This window comes from Mirounga leonina, unplaced genomic scaffold (assembly GCF_011800145.1).
Source record: "Mirounga leonina isolate KUSES-001 unplaced genomic scaffold, KU_Mleo_1.0 Mir_55, whole genome shotgun sequence".
NCBI lineage: Eukaryota > Metazoa > Chordata > Mammalia > Carnivora > Phocidae > Mirounga > Mirounga leonina.
In genome coordinates this window covers 1,746,792-1,762,887 of record NW_023270816.1, presented here as the reverse complement: position 1 = coordinate 1,762,887, position 16,096 = coordinate 1,746,792, and the positions used below count along the sequence as shown (strand labels likewise).

The following is a 16,096-nucleotide window of genomic DNA, read 5'->3' as shown; positions in this document are numbered from 1 at the left end:
TAGAATAAATGAGGCAGAAGAGAGAATCAGTAATATAGAAGATGAAATGATGGAAAATAAAGAAGCTGAGAAAAAGAGAGATAAACAACTACTGGATCACGAGGGCAGAATTCGAGACATAAGCGATACCATAAGACGAAACAACATTAGAATAATTGGGATCCCAGAAGAAGAAGAAAGAGAGAGAGAGGCAGAAGGTATAATGGAGCAAATTATAGCAGAGAATTTCCCTAATTTGGGGAAAGAAACAGGCATGAAAATCCAGGAAGCACAGAGAACCCCTCTCAAAATCAATAAAAATAGGTCAACTCCCTGACATCTAATAGTAAAACTTACGAGTCTCAGAGGCAAAGAGAAAATCCTGAAAGCAGCTCGGGAGAAGAGATATGTAACCTACAAGGGTAGAAACATTAGATTGGCAACAGACCTATCCACAGAGACCTGGCAGGCCAGAAAGGACTGGCAGGATATATTCAGAGCACTAAATGAGAAAAATATGCAGCCAAGAATACTCTATCCAGCTAGGCTGTCATTGAAAATTGAAGGAGAGATAAAAAGCTTCCAGGACAAACAAAAACTAAAGGAATTTGCAAACACAAAACCAGCCCTACAGGAAATCTTGAAAGGGGTCCTCTAAGCAAAGAGAGAGCCTAAAAGCAACATAGACCAGAAAGGAACACAGACAATATACGGTAACAGTCACCTTACAGGCAATACAATGGCACTAAATTCCTATCTTTCAATAGTTACCCTGAATGTAAATGGGCTAAATGCCCCAATCAAAAGACACAGGCTAACAGACTGGATTAAAAAACAAGACCCATTGATATGCTGTCTGCAAGAGACTCATTTTAGAACCAAAGACACCCCCAGATTGAAAGTGAGGGGGTGGAAAACCATTTACCATGCTAATGGACACCAAAAGAAAGCTGGGGTGGCAATCCTTATATCAGACAAATTAGATTTTAAACCAAAGACTGTAGTAAGAGATGAGGAAGGACACTATATCATACTTAAAGGATCTATCCAACAAGAAGATCTAACAATTGTAAATATCTATGCCCCTAACATGGGAGCAGCCAGTTATATAAGGCAATTAATAACAAAAGCAAAGAAACACATCGACAACAATACAATAATAGTGGGGGACTTTAACACCCCCCTCACTGAAATGGACAGATCGTCTAAGCAAAAGATCAACAAGGAAATAAAGACTTTAAATGACACACTGGACCAAATGGACTTCACAGACATATTCAGAACATTCCACCCCAAAGCAACGGAATACACATTCTTCTCTAGTGCCCATGGAACATTCTCCAGAATAGATCACATCCTAGGTCATAAATCAGGTCTCAACCGGTACCAAAAGATTGGGATCATTCCCTGCCTATTTTCAGACCACAATGCTTTGAAACTAGAACTCAATCACAAGAGGAAAGTCGGAAAGAACTCAAATCCATGGAGGCTAAAGAGCATCCTACTGAAGAATGAATGGGTCAACCAGGAAATTAAAGAAGAATTAAAAAAATACATGGAAACCAATGAAAATGAAAACACAACTATTCAAAATCTTTGGGATGCAGCAAAGGCAGTCCTAAGAGGAAAGTATATAGCAATACAAGCCTTTCTCAAGAAACAAGAAAGGTCTCAAGTACACAACCTAACCCTACACCCAAAGGAGCTGGAGAAAGAACAGCAAATAAAGCCTAAACCCAGCAGGAGAAGAGAAATAATAAAGATCAGAGCAGAAATCAATGAAATAGAAACTAAAAGAACAGTAGAACAGATCAACGAAACTAGGAGCTGGTTCTTTGAAAGAATTAACAAGATTGATAAACCCCTGGCCAGACTTATCAAAAAGAGAAGAGAAATGACCCAAATCAACAAAATCATGAATGAAAGAGGAGAGATCACAACCAACACCAAAGAAATACAAACAATTATAAGAACATATTATGAGCAACTCTATGCCAGCAAATTAGATAACCTGGAAGAGATGGATGCATTCCTAGAGATGTATCAACTACCAAAACTGAACCAGGATGAAATAGAAAACCTGAACAGACCTATAACCACTAAGGAAATTGAAGCAGTCATCAAAAATCTCCCAAAAAACAAAAGCCCAGGGCCAGATGGCTTCCCAGGGGAATTCTACCAAACATTTCAAGAAGAATTAATACCTATTCTTCTGAAACTGTTCCAAAAAATAGAAACGGAAGGAAAACTTCCAAACTCATGAGGCCAGCATTACCTTGATCCCAAAACCAGACAAAGACCCCATCAAAAAGGAGAATTACAGACCAATATCCCTGATGAACATGGATGCAAAAATTCTCACCAAAATACTAGCCAGTAGGGTCCAACAGTACATTAAAAGGATTATTCACCATGACCAAGTGGGATTTATCCCTGGGCTGCAAGGTTGGTTCAACATCCGCAAATCAATCAATGTGATACAATACATTAACAAAAGAAAGAACAAGAATCATATGATCCTCTCAATAGATGCAGAAAAAGCTTTTGACAAAGTACAGCATCCTTTCTTGATCAAAACTCTTCAGAGTATAGGGATAGAGGGTACCTACCTCAATATCATAAAAGCCATCTATGAAAAACCTACAGCAAATATTATTCTCAATGGGGAAAAACTGAGAGCTTTCCCCCTAAGGTCAGGAACGCGGCAGGGATGTCCACTATCACCACTGCTATTCAACATAGTATTGGAAGTCCTAGCCACAGCAATCAGACAACAAAAAGAAATCAAAGGCATCCAAATTGGCAAAGAAGAAGTCAAACTCTCACTCTTTGCAGATGATATGATACTTTATGTGGAAAACCCAAAAGACTCCACCCCAAAACTGCTAGAACTCATACAGGAATTCAGTCAAGTGGCAGGATATAAAATCAGTGCACAGAAGTCAGTGGCATTCCTATACACCAACAACAAGACAGAAGAAAGAGAAATTAAGGAGTCGATCCCATTTACAATTGCACCCAAAACCATAAGATACCTAGGAATAAATCTAACCAAAGAGACAAAGGGTCTGTACTCAGAAAACTATAAAATACTCATGAAAGAAATTGAGGAAGACACAAAGAAATGGAAAAACGTTCCATGCTCATGGATTGGAAGAACAAATATTGTGAAGATGTCAATGTTACCTAGAGCAATCTACACATTCAATGCAATCCCCATCAAAATACCATCCACTTTTTTCAAAGAAATGGAACAAATAATCCTAAAATTTGTATGGAACCAGAAAAGACCCCGCATAGCCAGAGGAATGTTGAAAAAGAAAAGCAAAGCCGGCGGCATCACAATTCCGGACTTCAAGCTCTATTACAAAGCTATCATCATCAAGACAGCATGGTACTGGCACAAAAACAGACACATAGATCAGTGGAACAGAATAGAGAGCCCAGAAATGGACCCTCAACTCTATGGTCAACTAATCTTCGACAAAGCAGGAAAGAATGTTCAATGGAACAAAGACAGTCTCTTCAACAAATGGTGTTGGGAAAATTGGATAGCCACATGCAGAAGAATGAAACTGGACCATTTCCTTACACCACACATAAAAATAGACTCCAAATGGTTGAAAGACCTCAATGTGAGACAGGAGTCCATCAAAATCCTAAAGGAGAACACAGGCAGCAACCTCTTTGACCTCAGCCGCAGCAACTTCTTCCTAGAAACATCGCCAAAGGCAAGGGAAGCAAGGACAAAAATGAACTATTGGGACTTCATCAAGATAAAAAGCTTCTGCACAGCAAAGGAAACAGTCAACAAAACCAAAAGACAACCGACGGAATGGGAGAAGATATTTGCAAATGACATATCAGATAAAGGGCTAGTATCCAAAATCTATAAAGAACTCATCAAACTCAACACCCAAAGAACAAAGAATCCAATCAAGAAATGGGCAGAAGACATGAACAGACATTTTTCCAAAGAAGACATCCAAATGGCCAACAGACACATGAAAAAGTGCTCAATATCGCTCAGCATCAGGGAAATCCAAATCAAAACCTCAATGAGATACCACCTCACACCAGTCAGAATGGCTAAAATTAACAAGTCAGGAAACGACAGATGTTGGCGGGGATGCGGAGAAAGGGGAACCCTCCTACACTGTTGGTGGGAATGCAAGCTGGTGCAGCCACTCTGGAAAACTGTATGGAGGTTCCTCAAAAAGTTGAAAATAGAGCTACCATATGATCCAGCAATTGCACTACTGGGTATTTACCCCAAAGATACAAAAGTAGGGATCCGAAGGGCTACGTGCACCCCGATGTTTATAGCAGCAATGTCCACAATAGCCAAACTGTGGAAAGAGCCAAGATGTCCATCGACAGATGAGTGGATAAAGAAGATGTGGTATATATATACAATGGAATATTATGCAGCCATCAAAAGGAATGAGATCTTGCCATTTGCAATGACGTGGATGGAACTGGAGGGTATTATGTTGAGTGAAATAAGTCAAACAGAGAAAGACATGTATCATATGATCTCACTGATATGAGGAATTCTTAATCGCAGGAAAGAAACTGAGTGTTGTTGGAGTGGGGGTGGGGTGGGAGGGATGGGGTGACTGGGTGATGGACACTGGGGAGGGTGTGTGCTCTGGTAAGCACTGTGAATTGTGCAAGACTGTTGAATCTCAGATCTGTACCTCTGAAACAAATAATGCAATATATGTTAAGAAAAAAAAAAAAGAAGAAGAAGAAGAAGAAGGTAGCGGGAGGGGAAGAATGAAGTGGGGGAAATCGGAGGGGTAGACGAACCATGAGAGACAATAGACTCTGAAAAACAAACTGAGGGTTCTAGAGGGGAGGGGGGTGGGAGGATGGGTTAGCCTGGTGGTGGGTATTGAGGAGGGCACATTCTGCATGGAGCACTGGGTGTTGTGCACAAACAATGAATCATGGAACACTTCATCTAAAACTAATGATGTAATGTATGGGGATTAACATAAGAATAAAAAAAAAATACCATCAACTTTTTTTCAAAGAAATGGAACAAATAATCCTAAAATTTGTATGGAACCAGAAAAGACCCCGAGTAGCCAAAGGAATGTTGAAAAAGAAAAGCAAAGCTGGCGGCATCACAATTCCAGACTTCAAGTTCTCTTACAAAGCTGTCATCATCAAGACAGTATGGTACTGGCACAAAAACAGACACATAGATCAATGGAACAGAATAGAGAGCCCAGAAATGGACCCTCAACTCTATGGTCAACTAATCTTCGACAAAGCAGGAAAGAATGTTCAATGGAAAAAAGACAGTCTCTTCAACAAATGGTGTTGGGAAAATTGGACAGCCACATGCAGAAGAATGAAACTGGACCATTTCCTTATGCCACACACAAAAATAGACTCAAAATGGTTGAAAGACCTCAATGTGAGACAGGAGTCCATCAAAATCCTAAAGGAGAACACAGGCAGCAACCTCTTTGACCTCAGCCGCAGCAACTTCTTCCTAGAAACATCGCCAAAGGCAAGGGAAGCAAGGGCAAAAATGAACTATTGGGACTTCATCAAGATAAAAAGCTTCTGCACAGCAAAAGAAACAGTCAACAAAACCAAAAGACAACTGACAGAATGGGAGAAGATATTTGCAAATGACATATCAGATAAAGGGCTAGTATCCAAAATCTATAAAGTACTTATCAAACTCAACACCCAAAGAACAAATGATCCAATCAAGAAATGGGCAGAAGACATGAACAGACATTTTTCCAAAGAAGACATCCAAATGGCCAACAGACACATGAAAAAGTGCTCAACATCACTTGGCATTAGGGAAATCCAAATCAAAACCTCAATGAGATACCACCTCACACCAGTCAGAATGGCTAAAATTAACAAGTCAGGAAACGATAGATGTTGGTGGGGATGTGGAGAAAGGGGAACCCTCCTACACTGCTGGTGAGAATGCAAGCTGGTGCAGCCACCCTGGAAAACTGTATGGAGGTTCCTCAAAAAGTTGAAAATAGAGCTACCTTATGAACTAGCAATTGCACTACTGGGTATTTACCCCAAAGATACAAATGTAGTGATCTGAAGGGGTACGTGCAGCCCGATGTTTATAGCAGCAATGTCCACAATAGTCAAACTGTGGAAAGAGCCAAGATGTCCATGGACAGATGAATGGATAAAGAAGATGTGGTATAGATATACAATAGAATATTATGCAGCCATCAAAAGGAATGAAATCTTGCCATTTGCAACAACGTGGATGGAACTGGAGGGTGTTATGCTGAGCGAAATAAGTCAAACAGAGAAAGACATGTATCATATGACCTCACTGATATGAGGAATTCTTAATCTCAGGAAACAAACTGAAGGTTGCTGGAGTGGTGGGGGGTGGGAGGGATGGGGTGGTTGGGTGATAGACACTGGGGAGGGTATGTGTTATGGTGAGCACTGTTAGTTGTATAAGACTGATGAATCACAGACCTGTACCTCTGAAACAAATAATACATTATATGTTAAAAAAAAAAAAAGAAGAAGAAGATAGCAGGAGGGGAAGAATGAAGGGGGGAAATCGGAGGGGGAGATGAACGATGAGAGACTATGGACTCTGAGAAACAAACTGAGGGTTCTAGAGGTGAGTGGGTTGGGGGATGGGTTAGCCTGGTGATGGGTACTAAGGAGGGCATGTACTGAATGGAGCACTGGGTGTTATACGCAAACAATGAATCATGGAACACTACATCAAAAACTAATGATGTAATGTATGGTGATTAACATAAAAAAAAAAGAAATCTGTTACCTGAAAGGGGGCCCTCACCTGACCATGCTGGCTCCCTAATCTAGGACTTCCAGCATCCAGAACTGTGAGAAATACATTTTTGTTGTTTATAAGCTAAAAAAAAACCCAGAAAAAAACAATGTGGATTTAGTGTTGCCAGGTTTTAGCAAAAACAAAAACCCAGATAAATACAAACAGGATGCCCAGTTAAATTAGAATTTCAGATAAACAACAGAAACTTTTTGTGTATGTTTTGCTTCTTTTACAATTATTGCCTGAAACATAGTTATACTAAAAATTATTTGCCATTGATCTGTAATTCAAACTTACCTGCAAATTTACCTGGCAACTCCATGGTCTCCATTAGGTGCTGCCAAAGAGGACAGAGTTCTGGCCCTGGAAATCTACGCTGTTAGGGAAATGGGCCTCCAGTTGGGATGTTCATGTGATTCCATCTCTGGGAGATAGCAGGCATCCCCGGCTGGGAGGCCAAGTTCACAAGGCACCCGGAGAGTGGACGCTCATAAAGAAAATCTTCCTTTTGAGAGCTCCTATAAAAATAATAATTAGCTTTATCAGGAGCTTTGTATGTGAGTATGCTCTGTAATCATTCATTTGTTAATTGCTACAGCATCCTGTTGAGGTTGGTAAATACTTCTACTACTTTCATTTTGCAATGAAGTAAACAGCGACAGAGGAGGAGGCTGACTCACAGGGCAGCCCAGCAGGCCAGGAGAGGAGAGTCGGGTGTGGCCTCACGTCCTGTGCTATGGGTTTGCAGGTGAGCTTGCCCTAGGGCTGGTCCTAGCAACCTAAAGGCCCAAATAAAACTGACGAAAGGAATAAAGAAAATGCTCTGAGCTGTCTGAAAACTCCCGTTCAGAACAGCTCCATTGTTGGTAAATGAAACAGCTCCAGAACAAATACGTGTAGAAAGGAAACTATTGAAAACAGATGATTTTCCCCAAAGGCGGGACTAGCTTCTCCAGCCTTTGTTTCTCTCCAAGCACAGGTGAATGTTCTTGTCAGTGCCTGGAAAAGGAAGACAGTAAGAGCAGCAGAATCGTTCCACCTGTAATAACAGCAGTCGACACTGACTATCTCCTGTACCAAGGAGTTTACATATCGGATTGAATTTAATCTCCACAACCAGCCCACACGCTCCGACTGTCCCCACTTTGCTGACAGGCAAGCGTAACTCAGAGGGTAAGAGAGACTTCTGGAACACCCACAGCTGTGAAGAGAGGAGGAGGCCTTCAAAGCGGGCCTGGCCTGACTCAAGTGCATGCACCATTTTCTGCATAAACTCTTCCACCCACACCCAGAAAACATCCAGCACACCGAAGCTCTCCCAGAAGGCTCTAGGGAAAGATCCTTCCTTGCCTCAGCCCAGCTTCTGGCGACTGCTGGCAAACCTTGGTGTCCTTGGCTTGAAGACGCAGCACCCTCGCTCCGCCTCCGGCGTCCCATGCTTCTCCCCGTGTGTCTTACTGTTTGTGCCTAGATTTCTCTCTTCATACAGGGACACCGGTCATTGGACTCACTTAGGATCTACTCAAGTATGACCTCATCTTAGCTTGATTGTGTCTAGAAGGACCCTCTTTCCAAATAAGGTCACAGGTGCTGGGGGTTAGCATTTGAGGGTATCTTTTTGGGGAACACAGTTCTACCCACTTGAGTCCCACTATCTTCTTGTCTCTTCCCTTCCCTCTCCTTCACTTTCTACATCCCAGGCCATTTGCTGCATTTCTTAAACATCTCTCCTCCATCCCATTGTCTTGATTCTGTCCCTAAGTGAGCTGGATGACCCCAGGGGCCCCCTCTCTCTTCCTCTTTGTCCTGTGGGTTTCTCTTTCAGCCAGCTGCCTCAGGGAGCCTGGTGCAATGTGAATTTTGTCATGGCATCTGCTGCCTAGAATTCCAAATGGCTCCCACAGTCTTTGGGATCAAATCGGGAGCCTGATTTCCCCTGCGGGCTAACCTCCGGGCCTGTCTTCATTTGCAGTGGTCTCAGGAGTACCAGGGTACCCCCCAAAGCCCCCCACACCTTCAAGTTCCTACGCTTCACAAGCATTGTTCCCTCTGCCCACAATCCCCCGGCCTCTGCTCTCTTGCTCATTTGCCTCCTCGTGGATGCTTCCCACTCCCTCCCACCCCTGGGCTGAGTTAGTTGACTTTCATTTGTGCCTCTAGAGACCCCGATTCTAGTAGAAGGGATCTGCCACAGGAAATCAGGCCCCAGGAAATGAGGTCAGGAAGGTGGGCACTGGCCAGGTATGGCGGGGGCTGGCCATCTCCCAAACAGCCTTACAAGGTGGAGTTAACTCGGTGCAGAGTTAATGGTGGGGGGAGAGAGAGAGAGAGAGAGAGAGAGAGAACACATCTTTCAGGGACAGACTTATTAGCCAGGCTCATGCTTTGATCATTTGTAGCAGGAAAGCTACTTTATTGATCTAAGTAGGAGCTGAAGTGCTAGACACCAGGGTCCTCCAGCCAACCCACACTCTCCTGGTCCTGCCACCTGGAAAGGTAAGGTGTCAGAAGATCCTGTGAGCCTGGAGTCAGACAAGGAGAATCTGTTTCACGATTTCCACGTTGAGTGGTACCAGGCCGAACAGCCTTGGATGTCCTTCTGCATCCTGCAGACGTACCTGCCGTGCCGCCTGGACAGGTGAGTTTTGGGCAGGATCGGTCCTCACCGGAGGTGCCTGAATGGGTCCTGCACCTTGGATCGGGTCACAGGCCGTGTGGCTGTATGAGGTGTGCGTTTAGTATAAACTTTACCAGAGATAGGGGAGAGGTGGGAGTGGGATAGAGGCGTGTTTACCCCAGAGCTTTCCAAAGTGATGTGCTGAGAATGGGTTCCGGATGTGATGTCCCTCGGGGACAGCAGAGTCCCCTGGCTGGTCACCTCTAGCTGCACTGTGTCTATGCCGGTGGTGGGTTGAATCGTATCCCCTAAAAAGACAAGTTCAAGTCCTAACCCCCATAGCTGTAACCGTATTTGGAAATACGGTCTTTACAGATGTAATTAGTTAAGACGAAGTCATACTGGTGTAGGATGGGCTGATGTCCTCAGGTCCCAGTTACCCCTCTGGTGAAACCAGCGCACCAGCTCACCTGCCTCTCCCTCATCCTCCCCACCTCCGTCCCTTTGCTTACAACTTCTCTGAGGGAAAAACACCAATTCCTTCACCTTCTTGTCATCTGCAGGTCAGTTTAGACCAGCAGCAACTGGGCCTGCTCTCAGAGCCACTTGAGCGACTTATCCAAGGAGTGGAGGCTCATTTTGAAGGAAATTGATGAAGATTCACACAGATAACTGTGCACTCAATTGCCCTTGAGCAGTTATTCAAAAAGTACAGCTTGAAAAAAATATAAATTATTGAATAATTACAACATGCAGATTACAAACAGAAAGTAAGGATCACCTCCATTTGCATATGGGGAAACTGAAGCTTAGCTGGGTAAGCAACTTGCCCAAGATGGATCCAGGCATTGAATCTGAAACGATCTGACTTCAAAGCCCTTCCTTTAAACTATATTACTAAATCGACTTCAAAAGATAATAGCCTTGTAAATATTCGGAAGGGCTTGCCAAATTTTCCCTATTCTTTCTGTAATTTTAGTATTTTATAGACATTTGCTGCTGTAAGTGGATATAAGATACCTAAAGAAATTCAGAATGGTGATCTATATCTCAGTTATTCTTGACAGTTTATTTTCTCACTTAGTAGTAAAAGTAACAGTTATTAGTTGGTCTGGAGCCTACAAGCCTGTATAGCAATTCTGGTAAATTTATAGAGAGTTCCCTGAATAATCAGTGCATTGTGTTATAGCTTTGGTAAAGGACTGTCTCTTTTTTCTTCCCTGAAGTTCAAGTACAGACATATTCATATATTTTCTTTTAAACCCTTGAATAATAATTCTCTTTCAACGCAAATCTGGTGTTGCATGAGCTTCAGGCATCCTATGAAATTCTTAGCCAAATAAAATAATAAATTACTCATTTTTTCAAAGTCTTTTCTGCCAAACAATATCCAGTTAGCTTCGGCTTAAATGAAGTTTTTTAGCTTTAATTACTAAACTAAATGAAACTGGGGTGAGGGAAATCCCTCTTTTACTCAAGCAGCAAATTCGAAGCTCGTGTTACTAAAATGCCCTCAGTCTTCTGTCTCCAAAGCCAGTAAATGGTCTTCTGTCTCCTTGCTCTCGGGAACTTTAATCACAGGCCATCCTTGATATGCTCACAGACACACACTGCACGGAACGGGGTCCAGTGACCCTTCTTTACACGCATGTCCTGCCTGACAGGATAAATCAACAATTTCATGGATGGAGTCCAAATGCCATTAGCGGAGCGAAGATTCTGCACCAACATGCAAAAGACAGTTGGCTCTGGGCAGGACCAGCTATGTAATTTGCAGGCCTCTTGCAAAATGAAAATGCCCCTTGTTCAAAAATGATGAAGCATTTTGAGACAGCAACAACAGAGCAGTAAGCCGAGGACTGGGCCCTCTGAGGATGGGCTTGGGCAATTGCACGAGCCACACACCTGTGGGGGGCTGTCCTTCCAGCTTTCAGACCCCTCCTTCTGCCACCTGCCATCTGGACCTTTCCTCCTACCCCAATATTTCATCAGTCACTGAGGCTGATTCTGACCATCGCAAACATACCCATTTTCCCTCTCCCTCTCCGGATGCCTCTTACCTCCAGTCACTCTCTGCCACACCCACCCTGCTCTCTGCAGCCTGGCTTGCTCACTGTAGAGGTCCTGTCCTGCCCTGTGGATGAGCCTTGGGAGGCTTCCCATTGCCCTTGGTGGAAAGCCAAAAACAAGCACCTAGACCCTCATACCTTACCCTTTCTGTCCCACTTCCTCTAGCATCTTCGGCTCATGCCGGTATCTTAGTGACCCTGGCCTTCTCCCGTGTAGCTTCTCTGACGGAACACTCCTCCAGCCTCCTTGCCTTCTCCGGGGCTGCCCCCTGGTCTTTCTCTCTGTCTTCACCTGGCCCCTCCTAGTCAGCTGGCAGGTCTTGGCGTGAGTATAATGTCCTTGGGAAGCTTTCTCTGCCTCCCAGGCCAGGACAGATCCCCTGGCTGCCCACTCCCTGGCATCCTCTCCGCTCATTGATACAACTCAGTCTGCTCACCCAGTGTGTCTCCTGCCCACGAAGGTGGGGTCCCAGGGTGCCTGCTCCCTCATAGAAACTGCAGAGATTTGTTGGTGGATGGGTTGTGGTTCAAATTCAGCATCCTGGAGAAAAAGAACTATTGTCATTTAGTAACAAGGGAGCTGTTTATGCTCTGGCTGTTTCTCTGTAAAAGGCTGTAGAACACAGACCTTCTGATCAGCTAGCAGCTCCCGCGGAAGACGGTGTAACCCATTGGAAGGAGTATTGCTCACTGAAGAGTCCACTGCTTGTGTTGCTACTCAGTATGTTTGAAAAGCTACCATCCTGGGATTATGTATGATTTTTAAGGTTCCTTCTGTATTCTTCTAGTTTGTGACAATATGCAGATACTACTTTGATAACCATGATGAACCACCCCTCCCCAGCAAATTTCCTTTAAAAAAAAAAAAAGTACCAGGCAAGAGGAATTTCCTACAGGGGTTCATTTTCTTTGCAAATGTGTTTCCTCTGGCTGGAAAGGGGAAACATCTTTCCTCCCCTGTTCCACACACTGCAGAAGAAGGGGTATGAAGAGGAAGTTAAGTATGGTGTCAATGGCACCAATTAATATTCGTATAAAAAATTATATGAAAGTAAGAGAACAAACATAGCCATAAAGCTGCTGATCCCCAGGGATGGCGTTTACTGCTCTTGAGGTCCTGAGCTTTGAGAAAAGGGGGGACAATTGCCTTCAACTCCAAGACCATGGCTGTCAGAGCAGTGGTTTCTAGCCTCCTGGATTATCGATCCTCAAACACTTTTTTCCTTCTGTTATATTTGTCTTCTGCTGTTTAGGCAAGAAAGGAAAAGAAACAAATTTAAGACAAGTCTATGGGATAGACTAGACGGGGATCAGAATGTGTAATAAGGCTAAGGGGTTAGATGAACATGAAGCAGTTTATACCAGCGCCAGATGGGGTGACCCACTGTCCCTGTTTGCCTGGGACCGAGGAGTTACCTGGACCCCAGACTTAAAACTGAGATGATCCTGGACAAACCAGAGTGAGCTGATGACTCCTGAGAAAGCAGACGGGGCTCCAGGCAGTGCCTGTCTTGGGCCCCGCCCCCTGTGGGCCCCGCCTCTTCTGGGCCCCGCCCCCGCGTGTTGCCTCTTGGCTCAGCCTCTGGCCCCCAACACTCCCCACGAAGAGCTCATAGTACCACCATTTTCCAGGGCAGTTTTGAGAATCGACTCTGACCTGAACTTGGGAACCCAGACCATAATTTCATCTTTAGCGTGACCCTCAGTTTTTCATTTTCTAAAATGAAACCCCTTTAACTTTAGTTTTAAAATGGTTTGTGATTTCAGAGAAAACAGGATCCTGGTATGAACTCAGATTTTGATACATTCGAACTGTCAAAATCGTTCCCTTTAAGTTGCACTCAATGCAAATTTCAGTTCCTAAAAAACCCAAATAAGGTAATAAATGTTAAGGGAAGGAGGTTTGATTTATCTCTTCCTAAACTGATGACCTAGTAGGAAAATTGCTGATCGAGGAAAAACACGTCGGGGTTCATGCTAACACAGAGACACACTCATAGCTGTCGGAGTGATGATTCTATTTCTGCTGCAGGGGGTGAAGACAGGAAAGTTAGGGCAGCTTCTAAGGGAGGGCTGTCATTAAGATATTTAATGTGGTGTCCCACTTCATATACACCACCCCGAAGGGGTCCAGTATCCCAGGAAGTAGATGACGTCAGCATCCCACTTTACAGAGAGAGACGCAGAGAGAGTAAGTGGCCTGAGGACAGGCATCCAGGTCTGGTTGTCTCCCACCCCTACCTGGCCACGTCTCCTTTTCTTCAAAGGGTGGGGAACTCTATTTCCTACACGTCTTATAGCCCCTCAATTGTTCTTTATTGATTAGGAAGAACTTTCACATTCACTGAGACGACAAGGAAGAGCTGCAGCAGTAATGACAGCAATAGTATTAATAAATGTGCCCATAATGCAGGACTCGTCGCATGCCAATGAGGACACTGAGGCTCTGGGAGGTGACTGAACTGGCATTTTGTCCCAGGCTAACCCCAACGTTCAAGCTTTTTGTGCTTTATCACATGGTCATTTCTTAGCTTATTTATCTCATTTTACAGCTGAGGAAACAGAGACGCTTGGAGGCTAAAGGACTTGCTAAGTTCTCACGCTTTGAAGGCGCCGAGCTGGAGCTCACACCCAATGGCCAGTAGCCTCTGCACAGAGAACACCAAGCAGGTGCCCGTGAGACACTGAAAGGCTTTCGATGTTGAATCAGCCCAGAGCCCATAACTCCATGGAATGATGTGCCTCTGAGATAGGAATTCGTACCAGTTAGTGATCTCTTGGTTGCACGGGGCAGAAATCACCAGAGCTAAACAAATAAGGAAAATGTAAGTTTTCAGAAAATGTCAAATAGAAGCTGGAATGAGCTTGCAGCCGGGCCTTGGGGAGGTACCAGACTTCAGCCTGGGAAGAAATCAGGGCTTTGTCTCTGGTTTCTGTAGACCAGTTTCCCTTGCTCCCCAGTGCAATGGGTGGAACATGGCCACTGGCCACACCCACATTTACACATTTTAAGTCCAGCTTGGGAAAAGTTTCTTTGTTCCATTTCATTCTCCGGGAGAAGGACCAGTGAGTGGCCAAGTCTGGGTAGAGTATGTGCCTCTTGTCCCCACAGCTGTAGACAGGAGGCAGGTGACAGCACAAACAAGGCCAGCCCAGCCCTTTGGGACCGGGGAACGAGGGTTACCAGAGACCTGGGAATCACATAGTAAGCTGGGCATATGACCCAGTGTGTATGTCCAGGTGTCAGAACTCAAGTCAGAACGAAGCAGTAGAAAAAACATCTAGACAAAAGCCATGGTCCAATTAAACAGTGCTTACATTAGTGAATGTATATTTAACCAGCTATTTATCTCATTAAAATCTTCCAGAAAACATGTATGTACCATAAATATTGTCTTTGTGATCAACTGTTTTTAAAGTTGTTTTTTTTTTTTTTAATTTTATATTTGTGTAATGATAACTTAGTGGGTGAAATGGGCTAATATAACTTCCATCCAATCATGTGGATGGGCCCAAGACTTTTAATATGTTTTCTGGAACAAAGGAGTCTGCTGTGATAGATTTTCCCAGCTAAGATCCTCCTTGTTCCTGAAGTTCCCTTGTGAATAAATATCACGGTCTTTTTGCAAGAGAGTCAAGATGGAAAATTAGCAGATGTGAAATATTTGGCTCTTGATGATGGATGCTGCCCAATCCACCCCAGGTCCTTTCTCTCCAGAAAGTTACTGAACTATATTCAGATGATAAAACAAAAAGCACAACACCTGCAACCCCGGTGGTTGTTAGCTATGTGCCCCAGTTCATTCCCGAAATGCGGTGGGACTGGGAATATCGACACATCCACGCTGGCCCGTAAGGATTTCAGATCTAATTCCTTGTGGAGGAGAATGGGGTCCGAGTCAGAGGGATAGCTCTCTCTGAGGGTGACGGTTATCGTGGAGCAGGGGCAATCTTCTTCTGCTCCTAAAAGGCTGTTTAAAGCTTGGCCTTCCTCCTGGTCTCTTTTCAGAGAATCTCCGCCACAGGTTCACACTCAGCCTTTGCTACTATTTTAAGTTGGTTGGGATGATTTCCACGCCAACTCTCAAAGCATCAGGATCTGTAATTATATTTTGCAAGAGGTATTAGGCGCTGCCAACACATTTTACAGTTTCGTGTTGCAAGGCGGGAGCCGTAACTTTTTGCCACATGGTTATTTAATTCCATACAGTACAGAGAGGCTTAGTCATATCTTTAGTCATATCTGTGGCCTCCACAAGGAAGTGGGGGGGCATCCTGCTCCGGCAACATTCCTGCTGGGCATGGCTTCCCTGCATGGAGGTGTTTCACGCCCCCCACGTGACCGCCCCCTGCTGTCAACAAGTGATTCATTGTCAGCTCCCAGGGAAAAACAGACTGTGGAGGAAGGTGCTGTACGGTGATACATTTGGGGGTTTTTCTGCCTCCTACTGGGTAACCAGGACCTTATTGTCATGCATTCGAGGTGGAAGTGTGACGCAATTAAACTGATTTACAAAAGCCACATACAGAAACTAGTCTTTTTTTTTTTTAGCCTCGGTGTGGTTAAGGTTTACTTCCTCTGCATATTTATAGTGGAGACTTTGGCGCATCGCTGGG

The 16,096-nt window shown here is 44.1% G+C and overlaps 1 long non-coding RNA gene across 1 annotated transcript in view; it reads right to left on the bottom strand.

The window, feature by feature from the left end:
• Positions 1-16,096, bottom strand: part of LOC118001934 — a 45,155-nt gene that overhangs the window by 19,845 nt on the left and 9,214 nt on the right. The window contains exon 3 of the long non-coding RNA XR_004676884.1: positions 7,091-7,311. This is a non-coding gene — a long non-coding RNA (uncharacterized LOC118001934). The remainder of the gene's footprint in view (positions 1-7,090; positions 7,312-16,096) is intronic.